Source organism: Schistocerca gregaria, chromosome 9 (assembly GCF_023897955.1).
Source record: "Schistocerca gregaria isolate iqSchGreg1 chromosome 9, iqSchGreg1.2, whole genome shotgun sequence".
NCBI classification, from domain to species: domain Eukaryota; kingdom Metazoa; phylum Arthropoda; class Insecta; order Orthoptera; family Acrididae; genus Schistocerca; species Schistocerca gregaria.
In genome coordinates this window covers 182,173,724-182,191,727 of record NC_064928.1, presented here as the reverse complement: position 1 = coordinate 182,191,727, position 18,004 = coordinate 182,173,724, and the positions used below count along the sequence as shown (strand labels likewise).

Genomic DNA, 18,004 nt, shown 5'->3' with positions numbered 1-18,004 from the left:
CCAGATAGCAGAGACGAGATGGCAGATGACGAGACTCAAGGTGCATGGAAAGGAAGCGGTGACTGAGAAGGGAGAGACAGAGTTACAGTCTTTCCCTGATGTTATTGAATTTGTACATGCAGCAAGCGGTAAAGGAAACCAAAGAAAAATATGTAGTAGGAATTAAAGTTGAGGGAGAAGAAATTCAAAATCTGATGTTTGCCGATGACACTGTAATTCTGCCAGAGGAAGCAAAGGACTTGGAAGAGCAGTTGAATGATATGGAGAGTGTCTTGAAACTTGGGGTATAAGGTGAACATCAACAAAACCAAAATAGTGGAATGTAGTTGAATTAAATCAGGTGATGCTGAGGGAATTAGGTTATTAACGAGACGGTTAAAGTAGTGGATGAAATTTGCTATTTGGGCAGAAAAATAACTGATAATGGCCGAAGAAGAAAGATATAAAATTTAGACTGCCAGTAGCAAGAAAAGCATTTCTGTAGAAGACTGTTAACATCGAATATAGATTTAAGTGTTACGCAGTCTTTTCTGAAAGTGTTTGTATGAAGTGTAGCCATGTATGGAAGTCAAACATGGGCGATAAAAAGATTAGATAATAAATCTTTTGAGCCTGCCACGGTGGCCGAGCGGTTCTAGGCGCTTCAGTCCGGACCCGCGCGACTGCTACGGTCGCAGGTTCGAATCCTGCCTCGGGCATGGATATGTGTGATGTCCTTAGGTTAGTTAGGTTTAAGTAGTTCTACGTTCTAGGGGACTGATGACCTCAGCAATTGAGTCCCATAGTGCTCAGAGGCAATAAATCTTTTGAAATGTGGTGCTACAGAAAAATGTTGAAGATTAGATTGATAGATCATATGTCTAATGAGAAGGTACTGAAGAGACTAGAAGAAGGTATCAATTAATGGGACACGTTCTGAGACATCAAGAGATAATCAGTTTAGTACGGAGGGCAGTGTGTTAGGGTGGGGTAAGTGTTGGGGGGGGGGGGGGGGGGGGTAGAAACCGTAGAGGGAGACCAAGAGATGAATACAGTACGCAGAGTCAGACGGTTGTAAGTTGCAGTAGCTATTCGGAGATGAAGAGGCTTGCATGGAATGAAATGGCATGAATAGCGGCATAAAATCGGTCTTCGGACTAAATATCGCAACAACTTTTGTTAATGAACGTTATTGTATCCCTGAGTCTAATGCATTTAAGAAGTCAAGTTAATCGTGCACCCACCTGAATGCCTCGATCCGTGCTTTGAGAGTGTCATGTGATAAAAGCACAAGCTGCTTTCCCCTGGCCCACATCATGGGATGCCCGTTGTTTAGCAAGAAGAAGGACCTTCTGTTCGATGTATGTTGTCTGTAGGATTATTGAGGTCGTCTGTAGGGACTGCCTGGTTACCAACATTTTCTTATATCAAAGCACTCAGCAAACTAAACCTGCATACGTAGCACGCAAACCTCTGTGAAGTGCGTGGCAGAGGTATGTTTTGTATTCATGACTAGTCGCACACCTAAGTGGAAACAGTTTACTTAGCACATATCAGTTTGGTTACCAGAAATGCTTGGCTGAGAATGCTATTTATGCATTCACTCTTCAAATGGTACAAACAAATGAGGGCATTTCCTACCACTTATTGGTCGAGGAAGGCAGACTTTTGGTGTGAAGGCAAGCAAATACTGAGTTAGATCCCAAACACACTCAACCAGCAGTAAAGAACGGTAATGGAGTAAGTGTCGTATGGGGATCTATGGCTATATCCGGTGTTGAGTAAGTTATTTTTGTTAAAGATAACGTGGATAGATGTCAGTATTTAAATATCCTAAAGGAAAGTCTGCAAAACAGCGTTGATAGCTTGGGTTAGGCACAGATTACTACATTCAACAAAACAGTGACCATAAGCATACAGTGGAAATTGTCTGTGGCTGTTATACCATTCTCCCCGTGTTCAACACAGACCTTAATCCATTGGAACATCTTCGCAGTGCACTTCAGATAATGGTCAGAAAACATGGAATGCGAAAGTAGACTGGCCTGAAACAGTGTCTACAGAAGAATGGTAAAACCTTACCTCGGAGAGTACCAAACGACATTCAGTCCATGCCAAAAGGGACAACAGAAGCGATACATGCAAGAGGAATGACTACGAAGTACTAACATACTAACATTGTCGTTATATCTATTAACATCGCAATTTTCTTTGCAGGTATGAATACTTTTTCCCCTCTGTGTGACGCCAGCTGGTACACAATTTTTATACATGTCCTGCAGAAGGCTAATTGAGTTAATCTTTTTATACGTACAGATTAGGGAGAAAACCCCATACTGTTAGTTTGCCAAATAAGACATTTATTGTGATCTTTGGTTCTGATAAACACAGTTATTCTACACGAACAACGTTGTATGAATACTCCGAAAGAGCGTGTAACAATTTAACAGGACATAGAGGATGCTCCACTGAACAATATGAGGCAGGGAACCTGGGGTCGGAAAAGCCAGCTTAAGGGGTATGGAAGTAAACTTGTCTACTGCTTTGTCTAGCATTACCGTTTACCCGCTTATTCACAACTAACATGCTTACAAGTTTACACGTACTATATTGTTTGTTTACATGTACATCCTAAATTTCCTGCAAGGAAACAAGGAGGAGGAGCCTGATTGCAGGAAGTCTAACTGGCCGTCTTTTTTTTTCATTTTGTTCGATATAGTTCGTTGCGTTTGGTCTGGGCGGACGTCACAAGACATCCGCTCAAGTTGATCGTTGATTCCTCGACTCAGTTTTTTTAATAAATTTTATTATTACAGAGAGCACGCAATCCTCTGACCGAACACGCTGAGCTACGGTGCCGGCTCTGAATGGCCATCTCCTACTCGAGATTCGTGCAAAGAGTTGTTGGAGAACGTACCCTTAGCTGTTCGTGAGAGGGTGTGGATGCAACATGACGCTGCACCACATCACTTCAGTGTGGATGTCCGCTACCACCTCAATGCTGTATTTCCTGGTCGCTGCATTGGAAGGGAATGTGATTTAAGTATTGTGCTGTTTATTTACATGTGCATTCTTTATTTCCTGCAAGGAAACAAGGACTGGCCTGATTAGCAACAAGTCATGACGCAGCTTTTGTTTACTTTACTTGTCCATACGGTGGCTCTGTTGTATCGTTCCGTAGTCTATAACACAACGTGCTATGGCTCAAATGGCTCTAAGCACTATGGGACTTAACATCTGAGGTCATCAGTCCCCTAGAACTTAGAACCTAATTAACCTAATTAACCTAAGGACATCACACACATCCATGCCCGAGGCAGGATTCGAACCTGCGACCGTAGCGGTCGCGCGGTTCCAGACTGAAGCGACTAGAACCGCTCGGCCACAGCGGCCGGCGAACGCACATGCTATGAATCAAAGACAGACCCATTCATTACTCCGTGCTATTCAGACACGCACAGTACAATACGATGGAGCAGTACCGGCACAATATTTCCAGGTCGCTGGATTGAAGGGGAAGTCCTATTCCATTGCGAGCGAGGTCCCCTGATCTGAATCCACTGGATTATTTCCTATGCGGGAATCTAAACTCACTTGTGTATGAGAGCCCAGTGGAGACGGAGATTCAATTAGTTGCAAGAACCGTAGCTGGCTGTGATGTGGTTCGAAACACATCAGGGATATTTGTCAGGGTGCGTCAGAATTTCTGTTGTTAACCTTGCGTGAGTTTCAGGACGTTTCGAAAGAGACAGCACAAATGGTATGGTTCAAATGGCTCTGAACACTATGGGACTTAACATCTGAGGTCATCAGTCCCCTAGAATTTAGGACTACTTAAACCTAACTAACCTAAGGACATCACACACAACCATGCCCGAGGCAGGATTAGAATCTGGGACCGTGGCGGCCGCGCGGTTCCAGACTGTAGCGCCTAGAACCGCTCGGCCACCCCGGCCGGCGGCCAAGGGTTCCCTACCTGATATTGTTCAGCGGAGGATGCTCATATGTTCTGTTACGGAGACACCGTGTATGCCCGTCAGAGTCTGTGCGTGACACACGAAGGCATCGAGCGTACTTTAGACACCCTTCTTCGGGAAATATTGTGTCTGGGGGAAGTGGTCGTGTAACGAGGACCTCCCGTCGGGTAGAACGCTCGCCTGGTGCATGTCTTTCGAGCTGACGCTACTTCGGCGATGGGGATGAAATGATGATGATGAGAACAACACCCAGTCCCTGAGCAGAGAAAATCTCCGACCCAGCCGGGAATCGAACCGGGGCCCTTAGGATTGACATTGTGTCGCGCTGACCTCTCAGCTACCGGGGGCGGTGGTGATACGGACCGAGTGTCCACTTGCTGCGTGCGTACGGTGGAGCGACTTACTTGCTGCGGGCACAGCCGGCGGGTTGGGACGCGTCGCGAGACATGGGCGGCGGAGGAAGGCGCCAGCTCCCATCTAGAGCGTGGCTGGCGGCGGCGGTGCCCTGCACATCAGGCGACTGGACCACGGCACGCCACGTCGCAACCGGCCGTGCACTAGCTCACGCGACGCCACACCGCGCACGCACCGCGTAGCCGGTCGGCAGGCTGTGCGCTGCGCTGCCGTCGCCGGCGTGACTGGCCGCTCGCCGCTACCCCAGTCCCGGCGCCCGCCCCTCACCCTCCACCCCCACCCCCGAGCCGGCGTCCCCGCCTGCGCGCGCAAAAATCAATGACTGCGGAATGACAGCGGCGTTGCCAGGGGCGACGGCCAATGGCTGGCCGGCTGGCGCCGCGCGGTGCACGCCGGGAGGCGCGCGGCCGCCGCCGACCGCCGTGCCAACTTTTACTCTCGGGGCCCCGAGACGGCGTGTCTGGAGGCGGAGGGCCACGGCCGCCCCCGCCGCCGCCGCCCCCGCCGCCTTCCCGGCGATCGAGCAAGTGCGGCGGGCGGCGCCGGCAAAAGTGTTGCAACGCAGCCTCCGCCACTCCGCTCCACACCCGGACGTACAGTACCCAAGTAACCACAAGTCTAATCGTACGGTGAAGGTTTCCACGACCGGATGTTTCAGCTGCTGAGAATTCTTCCGGGTTGTATGGCCGCGGTCCATGGTACGCTTCAATCTCTGACGTTTTCTCCAAGGCTACGTTGGACATCTTGCCGACTCAGAACAGTCAGAAGCAGCACCTCCGAAGATGTCCAATGTAGCCTTGGACGAAACGTCAGGGATTGAAGCAGATTTACTAAACATGACAGGTGGCAGAAGCCCCCTTTCATATTTCTATCTTACTCTGAGTAATTCGATTTTCCTCCCTAATTGCATGCGGTGAAAAGTTGCTATTCCTTCACACGCAGCCGGCCATTGTGGCCGAGCGGTTCTAGGCGCTTCAGTCTGGAACCGCGCGACCACTACGGTCGCAGGTTCGAATCCTGCCTCGGGCATGGATGTGTGTGATGTCTCTAGGTTAGTTAGGTTTAAGTAGTTCTAAGTTCTAGGGGACTGATGGCCTCAGATGTTAAGTCCCATAGTGCTCAGAGCCATTTTTGAACCTTCACACGCGGACTTCCCATGCAGCATCTCTTGTTACCCGGGTGGTCCGGTGACAGGCGCGCTCTGCTGATCTGTTACTTCGCAGAAACTTAGCGAAAACATTGGCGGGCTACCAGCGAGGCGTGTGAATGACTTGTGTTCCCAGGCAGTCTTGGCGGGCAAACTCCCGCATTTTGTGCAAAATCGTAACTGTGATTGGCTTGCTCAGGGCAGAGCTCCGTGACGTAGCAAAATCGGCGCAAAAATTGGCGCCAAGAATCACCATTGGTGGAATGGTAGTGCTTCGGCAATAGAGTGGAATTTTCCGCCGGTTTTCGAGTTGCTGATTGGAACGTTTAACCACAGCCACTGTCGTGGGCGCGGGAATGTTCGGTTTGTACAGGTGCTCTTGTGGGGGTCGGCTCCCGCCTTTCAGTCGGAGTAGGTTAGAACACTGAGCTCTCGCTGCTCTGGACAGCCTGCCTTCCGTTGGCTGTCTAATGTACTTTCATTTTAATTGTAACTGTTTGACGAAGTTGCTGAAGTTTCGGAATCAACGTAACTTTCCCAGTACAGTTGTCTTGAGCTGTTTTGGCTCAAGTTGACTGTATCGGAGCTACTGTGTGACTTCGCTTGTTAAAATCAGTCACTGTACCGTCAGTGATTGTGTGGCGATCCGTCTTCGTCTCCCTCAGAGGCGCATTTGTATTGCTAGGAAGTCTTTAGTCTGGAACAACCAGACCAGGACATTTTGTTTGGGGATATACTCGCGACTTTATCATCACCACGACGGGACGTCGAAGCAAGCAGCCATCGTTTCCGGTTCGCCAGATCGTGTCCTTGCAGTTAAGAACACAGCTTGGTAAAGGTATGTCCGCAGCATCGGCAGATTAGGGAATTTGCACTGTGATAATCAGAGCTCAGCAGAGCCCGCCTGTTCGTCTTTTTCTAACTTTGTTCTGTCTTGGTTGTTTATTGCCTGAGTTCTCACTACTGTAGCAGCAATTAATGTTGGGTTGGCTGTGTGTTCCACTTAAGATTTGAGTTGCAAGGTATTGCCTCCAAATACCACTTCGTCATTAATGATACTATCTAGTTTAGGGACAACTTCACCTTCACAGCATTTATTTGAGTATCCAGTTTGAGCCAATTTGATGTATTGTAAAGGTTTCATGTGTTTTGTTTATTATTTTGAGTTTAGTCATAATAAATCATATTGTTATTTTGGACAGAACTGTCTACATCTACATCTACATCCATACTCCGCAAGCCACCTGACGGTGTGTTGCGGAGGTTACCCTGAGTACCTCTATCGGTTCTCCCTTCTATTCCAGTCTCGTATTGTTCGTGGAAAGAAGGATTGTCGGTATGCTTCCGTGTGGGCTCTAATCTCTCTGATTTTATCCTCGTGGTCTCTTCGCGAGATATACGTAGGAGGGAGCAATATACTGCTTTACTCTTCGGTGAAGGTATGTTTTCGAAACTTCAACAAAAGCCAGTACCGAACTTCTGAGCCTCTCTCTTGCAGAGTCTTCCACTGGAGTTTATCATCTCCGTAACGCGATTACTAAATGATCCTGTAACGAAGCGCGCTACTCTCCGTTGGATCTTCTTTATCTCCTCTATCAACCCTATCTGGTACGGATCCCACACCGCCGAGCAGTATTCGAGCAGCGTACTGTAGCCTACTTCCTTTGTTTTCGGATTGCATTTCCTTAGGATTCTTCCAATGAATCTCAGTCTGGCATCTGCTTTGCGGTGTCACCGCCAGACACCACACTTGCTAAGTGGTAGCCTTTAAATCGCCCGCTGTCCGGTTGCATACGTCGGACCCGCGTGTCGCCACTATCAGTGATTGCAGGCCGAGCGCCGCCACACGGCAGGTCTAGAGAGCCTTCCTAGCACTCGCCCCAGTTGTACAGCCGACTTTGCTAGCGATGGTTCACTGCCTACTTACGTTGTCATTTGCCGAGAAGATAGTTTAGCATAGCCTTCAGCTACGTCATTTGCTACGACCTAGCAAGGCGCCATTATCAGTTACTATTGATATTGTGAACTATGTACCGTCAAGAGCGACGTTTGTCATTAATGGATTATTCTAAATTCTAATTTCCTTGTCCTGTTCCAGATTTCACGCCAGCCTGCGTGAGCTAAAACGCATGCCTTTCGTCCTCCTCTAGTAACACGGTGTTGGCTCTCCTGCCAATCACAAAATGCTTTACCGACAATCAACTTTATATGACCATTCCATTTTAAATCACTCCTAATGCCTACTCCCAGATAATTTATGGAATTAACTGCTTCCAGTTGCTGACCTGCTATATTGTAGCTAAATGATAAGGTAACGATCTTTCTATGTATTCGCAGCACATTACACTTGTCTACATTGAGATTCAATTCCCATTCCCTCCACCATGTGTCAATTCGCTGCATTTCAGTACAATTTCTATTGTTACAACCTCTCGGTACACCACAGCATCATCTGCAAAAAGCCTCAGTGAGCTTCCGATGTCATCCACAAGGTCATTTACGTATATTGTGAATAGCAACTCCCTTGCGGCACACCTGAAATCACTCTTACTTTGGAAGACTTCTCTTCATTGACAATGATATGCTGCGTTCTACTATCTAGGAACTCTTCAATCCTATCACACAATTGGTCTGATAGTCGATATGCTCTTACTCTGTTCATGAAAAGACTGTGGGGAACTGTATCGAACGCCTTGCGGAAGTCAAGAAACACGGCATCTACCTGTGAACCCGTGTCTACCCGGGGTCTCTGAGTCTCGTGGACGAATAGCGCGAGCTTGGTTTCACTCGACCGTCTTTTTCGAAACCCATGCCGATTCCTACAGAGTAGATTTATAGTCTCCACACCCGAACGTACGGCACCCAACTAACCACAAGCCTAATCACACAATGAAGGCTTTCACGACCGGATGTTTCAGCTGCTGAGAATTTTTCCGGGTTGTATGGTCGTGGTCCATGGAACTCTTCAATCCCTGACGTTTCTTCCGAAGCTACGTTGGACATCTTCGGAGGTCTTGCCGACTCAGCACAACCAGGAGCACCTCCGAAGATGTCCAATGTAGCCTTGGACGAAACGTCAGTGATTGAAGCAGATTTACTAAACACAGCCTTCCGAAATGCCTTCACAAGAGAAGACGAAGTAAATATTAATGAAGTAAGTATTTCAGAATTCGAATCGAGAACAGCTGCCAATAAGAGTAACGTAGAAGTAAATATCCTGGGAGTAATGATGCAAGTCAAATCACTTAATAAAAGCAAGTCTTCTGGTCCAGACTGTATACCAATTAGGTTCCTTTCGGAGTATGCTGATGCATTAGCTCCATACTTAACAACCATATACAACCGTTCGCTCTACGAAAGATCCGTACCCAAAGACTGGAAAGTTGCACAGGTCACACCAATCTTCAAGAAAGGTAGTACGAGTAGTCCACTAAGTTACAGACCCATGTCGTTAACGTCGATATGCAGCAGGACTTTAGAACATATATTGTGTTCGAACATTATGAATTACCTCGAGGGACCCGGTCTATTGACACACAGTCAACATGAGTTTGGAAAACATCGTTCCTGTGAAACACAACTAGCTCTTTATTCCCATGAAGTGCTGAGTGCTACTGACAAGGGATTTCAGATTGATTCCGTATTCCTGGATTTCCTGAAGGCTTTTGACACTGTACCACACAAGCGGCTCGTAGTAAAATTGCGTACTTATGGAATACCGTCTCAGTTACGTGACTGGATTTGCGATTTCCTGTCAGAGAGGTCACAGTTCATCGAGTAAAACAGAATTGATTTCAGGCGTTCCCCAAGATAGTGTTATAGGCCCTTTGCTGTTCCTTATCTATATAAACGATTTGGGAGACAATCTGAGCAGCCGTCTTCGGTTGTCTGCAGATGACGCTGTCGTTTATCGACTAATAAAATCATCAGAAGATCAAAACAAACTGCAAAACGATCTAGAAAAAATATCTGAATGGTGCGAAAAGTGGCAGTTGACCCTAAAAAACGATAGGTGTGAGGTCATCCACATGAGTGCTAAGACGATCTCGTTAAACTTCGGTTACACGATAAATCACTCTAATCTCAAAGCCGTAAATTTAAATAAATACCTAGGTTTTACAATTACGAACATTTTAAAATGGAAAGAACACACAGAAAATGTTGTGGGGAAGGCTAACCAAAGGCTGCGTTTTATTGGCAGGACACTTAGAATATGTAACAGACCTACTAACAAGGAAACCTCCCAATCGCATCCTCCCCTCAGATTTAGTTTTAAGTTGGCAGAGTGGGTAGGCCTTGAAAAACTGAACACAGATCAATCGAGAAAACAGGAAGAAGTTGTGTGGAACTATGAAAAAAATAAAACAAGCAAAATATACAAACTGAGTAGTCCATGGCAAGATAAGCAACATCATGGAGAGTGTGACCTTAGGAGCTCCGTGGTCCTGTGGTTAGCGTGAGCAGCTGCGGAACGAGAGGTCCTTGCTTCAAGTCTTCCCTAGAGTGATAAGTTTAATTTCTTATTTTCAGACAATTGTTATCTGACAATCTCTTATGTTTTCATCACTTTTTTGGGAGTGATTATCACATCCACAAGAAAACCTAAATGGGGCAAGGTAGAAGAATCTTTTTACCCATTCGCCAAGTGTCCAAGTTAGGTGGGTCGACAACATATTCCTGTTTTGTGACGCACATGCCGTCACCAGTGTTCTATAGAATATATCAGACGTGTTTACCTGTGGAGGAATCGGTTGTCCTATGATCTTGCGATTAAATGTTTTCGGTTCCCATTGGAGAGATAACAATTGCCTGAAAATAAAAAAATTAAACTTATCACTCGACGGAAGACTTGAACCAAGGACCTCTCGTTCCGCAGCTGCTTACGCTAACCACGAGACCACGGCGCTGCTGTGCTCACAGTCTCCATGATGTTGCTTATCTTGCCATCGATGACTCAGTTTGTATATTTTGCTTATTTTTTTCATAGTTCCACACAACTTCTTCCCATTTTCTCGACTGATCTTTGTTCAGTTTTTCAATGCGCGAAAAACCAAACAATGCCTCACACTGCGGGCCACGTGGAGACATCCGACCGAACGCTGCAAATCTCGCTGGGCCGCGCCACGCGCTTCCGCGAATCGCGCGCCGTGTAGCGCGCTCGCTCTCCACAAACCAATCCTTGGATACTTGAAATATTCATCTAGCAACGCGGGTTTGTACCGTCACAGAGTCTCGACTGACCGTAAAGCCGTCGGCACACGGGGCCGTGCTGTCGAACGTTAACGCTGAGCGTGCCAATTTCAACGTGCTGCTGAACGCTCAAGAACGTTGTGACTTGTGCATACGGTACGTGGGCCCCAACGTGGTATACGCGATCGCAACACACTCCAGGGAGAGTTGAAGGATGTTTCTACACTCCTGGAAATGGAAAAAAGAACACATTGACACCGGTGTGTCAGACCCACCATACTTGCTCCGGACACTGCGAGAGGGCTGTACAAGCAATGATCACACGCACGGCACAGCGGACACACCAGGAACCGCGGTGTTGGCCGTCGAATGGCGCTAGCTGCGCAGCATTTGTGCACTGCCGCCGTCAGTGTCAGCCAGTTTTCCGAGGCATACGGAGCTCCATCGCAGTCTTTAACACTGGTAGCATGCCGCGACAGCGTGGACGTGAACCGTACGTGCAGTTGGCGGACTTTGAGCGAGGGCGTATAGTGGGCATGCGGGAGGCCGGGTGGACGTACCGCCGAATTGCTCAACACGTGGAGCGTGAGGTCTCCACAGTACATCGATGTTGTCGCCAGTGGTCGGCGGAAGGTGCACGTGCCCGTCGACCTGGGACCGTACCGCAGCGACGCACGGATGCACGCCAAGACCGTAGGATCCTACGCAGTGCCGTAGGGGACCGCACCGCCACTTCCCAGCAAATTAGGGACACTGTTGCTCCTGGGGTATCGGCGAGGACCATTCGCAACCGTCTCCATGAAGCTGGGCTACGGTCCAGCACACCGTTAGGCCATCTTCCGCTCACGCCCCAACATCGTGCAGCCCGCCTCCAGTGGTGTCGCGACAGGCGTGAATGGAGGGACGAATGGAGACGTGTCGTCTTCAGCGATGAGAGTCGCTTCTGCCTTGGTGCCAATGATGGTTGTATGCGTGTTTGGCGCCGTGCAGGTGAGCGCCACAATCAGGACTACATACGACCGAGGCACACAGGGCCAACACCCGGCATCATGGTGTGGGGAGCGATCTCCTACACTGGCCGTACACCTCTGGTGATCGTCGAGGGGACACTGAATAGTGCACGGTATATCCAAACCGTCATCGAACCCATCGTTCTACCATTCCTAGACCGGCAAGGGAACTTGCTGTTCCAACAGGACAATGCACGTCCGCATGTATCCCGTGCCACCCAACGTGCTCTAGAAGGTGTAAGTCAACTACCCTGGCCAGCAAGATCTCCGGATCTGTCCCCCATTGAGCATATTTGGGACTGGATGAAGCGTCGTCTCACGCGGTCTGCACGTCCAGCACGAACGCTGGTCCAACTGAGGCGCCAGGTGGAAATGGCATGGCAAGCCGTTCCACAGGACTACATCCAACATCTCTACGATCGTCTCCTTGGGATAATAGCAGCCTGCATTGCTGCGAAAGGAGGATATACACTGTACTAGTGCCGACATTTTGCATGCTCTGTTGCCTGTGTCTATGTGCCTGTGGTTCTGTCAGTGTGATCATGTGATGTATCTGACCCCAGGAATGTGTCAATAAAGTTTCCCCTTCCTGGGACAATGAATTCACGGTGTTCTTATTTCAACTTCCAGGAGTGTAGTTCGTAAATCACACTGTTTACTCAACGGGCTCTCGTAAAATTCCCACGTTAGCTCTATTAAAATGCAAGTTTCCTCCATCGTCCACGAAAAGGAAAGTACCATGTCCAATCAGAAAGGACACAGGCTTATAAAAGTTCCGTTACAAACAGTGCGGTACAAATTTGGAATACTTCTCTGCATAAGATAAGGCGGCCGCGGTGGTCTAGCGGTCCTAGGCACTCAGTCCGGAATCGCGCGACTGCTATGGTCGCAGGTTCGAATCCTGCCTCTGGCATGGATGTGTGTGATGTCCTTAGGTTAGTTAGGTTTAAGTAGTTCTAAGTTCTAGGGGACTGATGACCACAGATGTTAAGTCCCATAGTGCTGAGAGCCGCATAAGATAAACATTATTTCATCATTCCACAACATTTTAGCAAAACCCCAAGCTCAGTCTTACTTGATCGCTGTTCCTAACCAGTAGCAGAATCTTTGCAGCATGTGAATTACCAAGCGTAAAAGAAAAAGGAGCAAAATATCTTTGTATAAGTAGCTCAAGCTGTCCTGTAAATTAAGCCAATCGAACAAAGTCGCCCCTCAAAAAAAGGTGAACTTATGTTTACATAACATCAAATATTATGTTATATACTTATATTAAACTAATAATAAGGTATCAGACCTAATAAAAACGCGAATGTTAGGAAAAAAGAATTTGGAAGTGTCAAGACGCGAACCGCCACCCCAATAAAAAATACATCACTGGACAGTGACGCAACTTTTTTCTAAATCTTATTTTTTTCTCTTTCGTTCGTTGTATCTGCTCGGGTCGGATGTCGTAAGACACCCGTTCTGGCTCACTGTTGATCGGTGAACTCAGTTTTTTTAGTACAGAGGGCAGCTAACCCTCTGACCGAACACGCTGATGTACCGTGCCGCCATGCTTATCACCCTAAACCAATAACACACCTCTCTAAACATATTATGTTACGCCATGTGCTGAAAACCTTATTCGTACATATGTTACTAACCGAAATTTAATTATAACGAATTGTACCAAGAACAATGCGTTTTGGGTGGATCTTCAGTGAGTCACTGCCTTCAAATAGCATACTCTAATAATACGCAAGTTACAATAATTCTTTTGCCAGGAATATATCGTTTCTGATTATTTTATAGGAACGAATCACACAGTTAACAACGGGTTTTTCAGTGATTCTCAACTTGCTGGTGCTCAGACACGGCATATATGCATATAGGCTTGAAATGAATGCCAATACGGCACCTCACAACTCTGTACTGAAGGGAGACGGCGTGCGTGTGACGTAGGTGGCGATCAGACTCACCTTCAGAATATCTGATATGCCAGATACTGCTCGGAAAGACTCCCGAACGTGCTGTTCCACGCTATGACGTCAGAAACTCGGCACGCTCAACGTTCGGTTGCCAAGCACTTAAATGTGAATTGCAGAGTAGTCATGTAGATAGTCCGTGTACCGAAGGCTTAAGGCGTGCCGAGAAAGTCTGCTCAGTTACGATAACGCTGTGTCCCGGATGGCTCAGTGGTTAACGCACCTGCCTCGTCAGCAGGAGATCCCAGGTTTGAATCCCAGTCAGGGACACGTTTACGGTCATCACCGCTGATTGGTGTAAGGTCCCGATGTAGCTGACAGCAGTGATCCCCCTTCAGTTTACATATGCTTCGCAGCTGCGGATTCTGCATTGTGTTCGTTCTTTCGGACATCTTGAAACTGCTTTCTTCCGCCGTTTGCCACCCTTAAAGTTTTGCTGCCAAGTCTTGCCTGAAACTAGAAATGGCGCTGTTGGCAAGGATACAATGCAGTGCTGCTGTGACCACATCGCATCCGACTGTGTACTCGCCTGGTACCCTTCCGACCCTCGCTACTGCACTGAATCTGACCTACAAGACTTGGCCCTACGTTCTTTGTGGATGTTCTAACGACCCTACCACAACAAAGGTCAAAAATTAGTTATGATTGTAGTGTTGCTCACGCTGCTAAATATTGCATTTTCGGGCAACAACAAAGTTATATTATGTGGCAGGTGTCATTAGACCACTGTTAATAAAATCATTTCATGAAATAATGGATAAACTAGGCACTCATCCTTTTGTGTTTCCCACGCTGGTCTCGTTGTGAACTCGTGGCTCAATCGTCTAAAATCTAGGTAGTGATGATTCCAAGCTCGGATGCAAAGAGGCCTAGGTGTTATTCTGCGATATTCAAAAGTTTTGTAGATGTGTTTCATAAACCATTCTTGAAGATTAAACTTCTGCAAGTTAAGACAATGGTGATGTAAAAAAAGTAATCAGCACTCCGAACTTAAGTTACACTTCTTTTTTATTCCTTTTGTTGCAACATCACTTCACAATATAAAACATACTTGAAAATTACTTCCTCACTGTTAAAGTTCACATTTCATAAACTGACTACAATTTGCGTCCTTTCAACATGACGATCAAGACTTGACTCTCCAATAATCGCTTACGCGCCCAAAAATCAGAGTTACAAGTACGTCAAAGATCATAGTGACAAAATAAAGAATACACATACGAATAATATCATTGCAATATAAACATATCGATGTATCAAAGTACCTCTACATTAATGAAATCAAATATGAATGTTGTCACAGAAATATGTTAACTATTTTACAGAAACAAAATAGGATATTGCTGGTATCGAGAGGTTGAGGTGAGCTGCCGTAATGGTTACGTAATTCAAGTACCATTACAACGTGACACCTCCGCAGTCCACTTATCTGGTGTTACTCTTAAGAGTAGCGTCAATCAAATCTTTTACTCACAGTGAACATGACTCTTTCTTACAATCACGAACTTCTCTTAGAAAGCTTTATCACACCTGGTAAGGTCACAATTACAATTTCTTGACAGCAGTTTCATAGGTACAACAATTAATTTTCATTAACATTACAATGTTACATTTTCGATATACAGTGATAAAATTTTGCTTTTCATACTTTACAGTTTCCCTTCCCGCCTTACACCAGAAGACTTACTTCCTTAGTCTATTGTCAGTTTCTAAGAGATTCCGACTCCTATTGTCCTTGTGGATTTCTTTCATAGGTTACAACTTCCTCTGTATCATCATGTAATGTTATGTGCGCCTCATTGCGCCTTTTTTAAAAACTAATTTGTGCTTGATTTTATTCCGAGAAGCTCAGTAATGTATGTAAATACCGTAAATGCAAATTTGATTCAAAAAGTACTTGGAGAGAAGTGAAGCGCAGCTGGATAGCAACAAACTATTTAGCGCGCTATCCCTGCATCGATAGTAGTTTTGAATCTTTGAGTATGGACTCAAAAAAAGATTGATTTGATTTATTAAATACATTTAATGAAAATTGATAAAACCGAGTAAAGTACGTGTTAGAGTTGCCAAACATTTATGTATACAAATTTTCTGGAAGCGAAGAATAGAAATATCTTGTTTTTAGAAAAGGAGGTGAACTTCATTGTCGTCGCCGTCTATCAATCGACAGAATTGTAAGTGTACAAAGTTCACTAAAGTACAGGAAAAGAAATCCATTCTCTATAGTTTTCATTCAATAAGTAACAACCTCTCAGCAATTGAATTATGTTCTCGTACAACAGTATGGGGCTGAACTCCACTGACCAATTTCGACGTAGCAGGACGTGTAGTTTGAAGGAAGTTTGTGTGCCAAGCAATCTCCTTTTCTCACGAAAAGCAGATTGCTGTTTGATCTTATTTAGTTACAACAGTGGTCCCTTAGGTATGAAAAGCTACGAAAACTTGGGCTCAAAGCTATCCGCAATACGGCCAAGTAACTAACAGAGTCGTATTTTAAACCTTAAAGAACAATAACTTCCTCCAAATTGTAAGGCGTCACCAACTGGTGCAGAAGCTGATCATTCAAGGAGGCAGCAACCAAAATTCAGGTACCAGTTACGACTTAAAGTAAAGTCTCAATCAAAAATCAATCTCTCTCTCTCTCTCTCTCTCCAAACACATATATAAATATTCATATTATTAAAAAAAAGTCATTTTATAACCATCAATAGGCCGTCTACCCAGTGTGTTTTCTGCTTCTTGATTTGCCATGGTTACAAGAATTATTGTCGCCAAAATATTTCCATACGATCCTAAAATACTCTTCATAAAACTTGTATTGTCTGCAGCGACAAGTTTATATTATTACAACAATCAACGTATAAAACATACAAAATTCATCAAATATATGCTAATTAACACGTATTTAATCATCACTTTTTAAGAAATATGCAAGAATTCTTGTTTCTAATTGCATATTGCGCGTAAAATTCCAGTTTTTATTGCAAATACAAATTCTTTATTATCACAGGTTGTTTAAATTTAAGAAAACGTAACAAATTAAATTTTTACAATTAAAATGAAAAATCAGATTATATTTGGAATATGTCTCAGATATGGTCTCACACGAGTCAGCGTTGATAAGCGTCGTAGAAAGTTGGAAGACAGTAATTTTCGCGGCAGCGAGCATGCCATACAAATGCTACAATTTTACAGTTGCCATTGCAATAAGAATCCGACAGAACTGATCTGGAGCCAAGTTAAGGGATTTGCCGCAAGAAGTAACAAGACATTTCAGCTGCCAGCCGTACTGGAAGTAACACACGAGGCTTTGGCATACACGCCAGTGAAGGACGCTGGCGGGGCAGAGAATGGCACATCAGAAAAGAAGAGCAGAAAATGTGGCGCTTGGACAGCTTCCTGTGTTCCACTGTTGATCGACCCGTTATCAGTGTAGCAGATGACAGTTCCAGCTCTGAAATGTATTTCTCAGATACGGATATGGAAGGAGTTCAGAAGCACCAGACGACTGACTGTAACACCGTCAGTGGCTTCATCATTTAAGTATACGATAAAATTCCTACAATACGCTTTTATATCACACGTATCTCGCGCAGAAAAATTACTCTGTGTTTGTGTTACGGATTTTCATTACTCATAGTTTTCATTACAATACTTCGTGAGTTAAGAACGAAAGCATGTTATGCTTTTCGTCTGTTCCTCTAAGAAGTGTGCGGCATTGCTAGTATCTTAAACTAAAACTAAACTCTTCCCGAACAGGCTATGAAGGCCCAACGGTACCGGCCGGCCGCCGTGTCATCCTCAGACCATAGGCGTTACTGAATGCGGATATGGAGAGCCATGTGGTCAGCACACGGCTCTCCCGGCCGTATGTCAGTTTCCGAGACCGCAGCCGCTACTTCTCAGTCAAGTAGCTCCTCAGGTTGCTTAACAAGGGCTGCGTGCACCCCAATAGCCAACAGCCCCGGCAGACCGGACGGTCACCCATCCAAGTGCTAACCCAGCTCGACAGCGCTTAACTTCGGTGATCTGACGGGAACCGCTGTTACCAATGCGGCAAGGCCGTTGGCATTGCTGATGTGTTGCCGAATATTAATCATTCTGTTTACAAATAAAGTGACACTCGAAACTACACTCCTGGAAATGGAAAAAAGAACACATTGACACCGGTGTGTCAGACCCACCATACTTGCTCCGGACACTGCGAGAGGGCTGTACAAGCAATGATCACACGCACTGCACAGCGGACACACCAGGAATCGCGGTGTTGGCCGTCGAATGGCGCTAGCTGCGCAGCATTTGTGCACTGTCGCCGTCAGTGTC

General features: G+C 45.9%; 1 protein-coding gene across 5 annotated transcripts in view; it reads right to left on the bottom strand.

Annotated features, from left to right (window-relative positions):
- Positions 1-18,004, bottom strand: part of LOC126291754 (uncharacterized protein CG43867) — a 518,693-nt gene that overhangs the window by 297,449 nt on the left and 203,240 nt on the right. The window contains exon 1 of one of the 5 annotated variants that reach the window (XM_049985434.1): positions 4,361-4,576. The exons of the other annotated variants lie outside the window; for them this stretch is intronic. The gene's annotated coding sequence lies outside the window, so the exon portion shown is untranslated. Of the gene's footprint in view, positions 1-4,360; positions 4,577-18,004 lie in introns of those variants that run through there. 5 annotated transcript variants of the gene reach the window in all.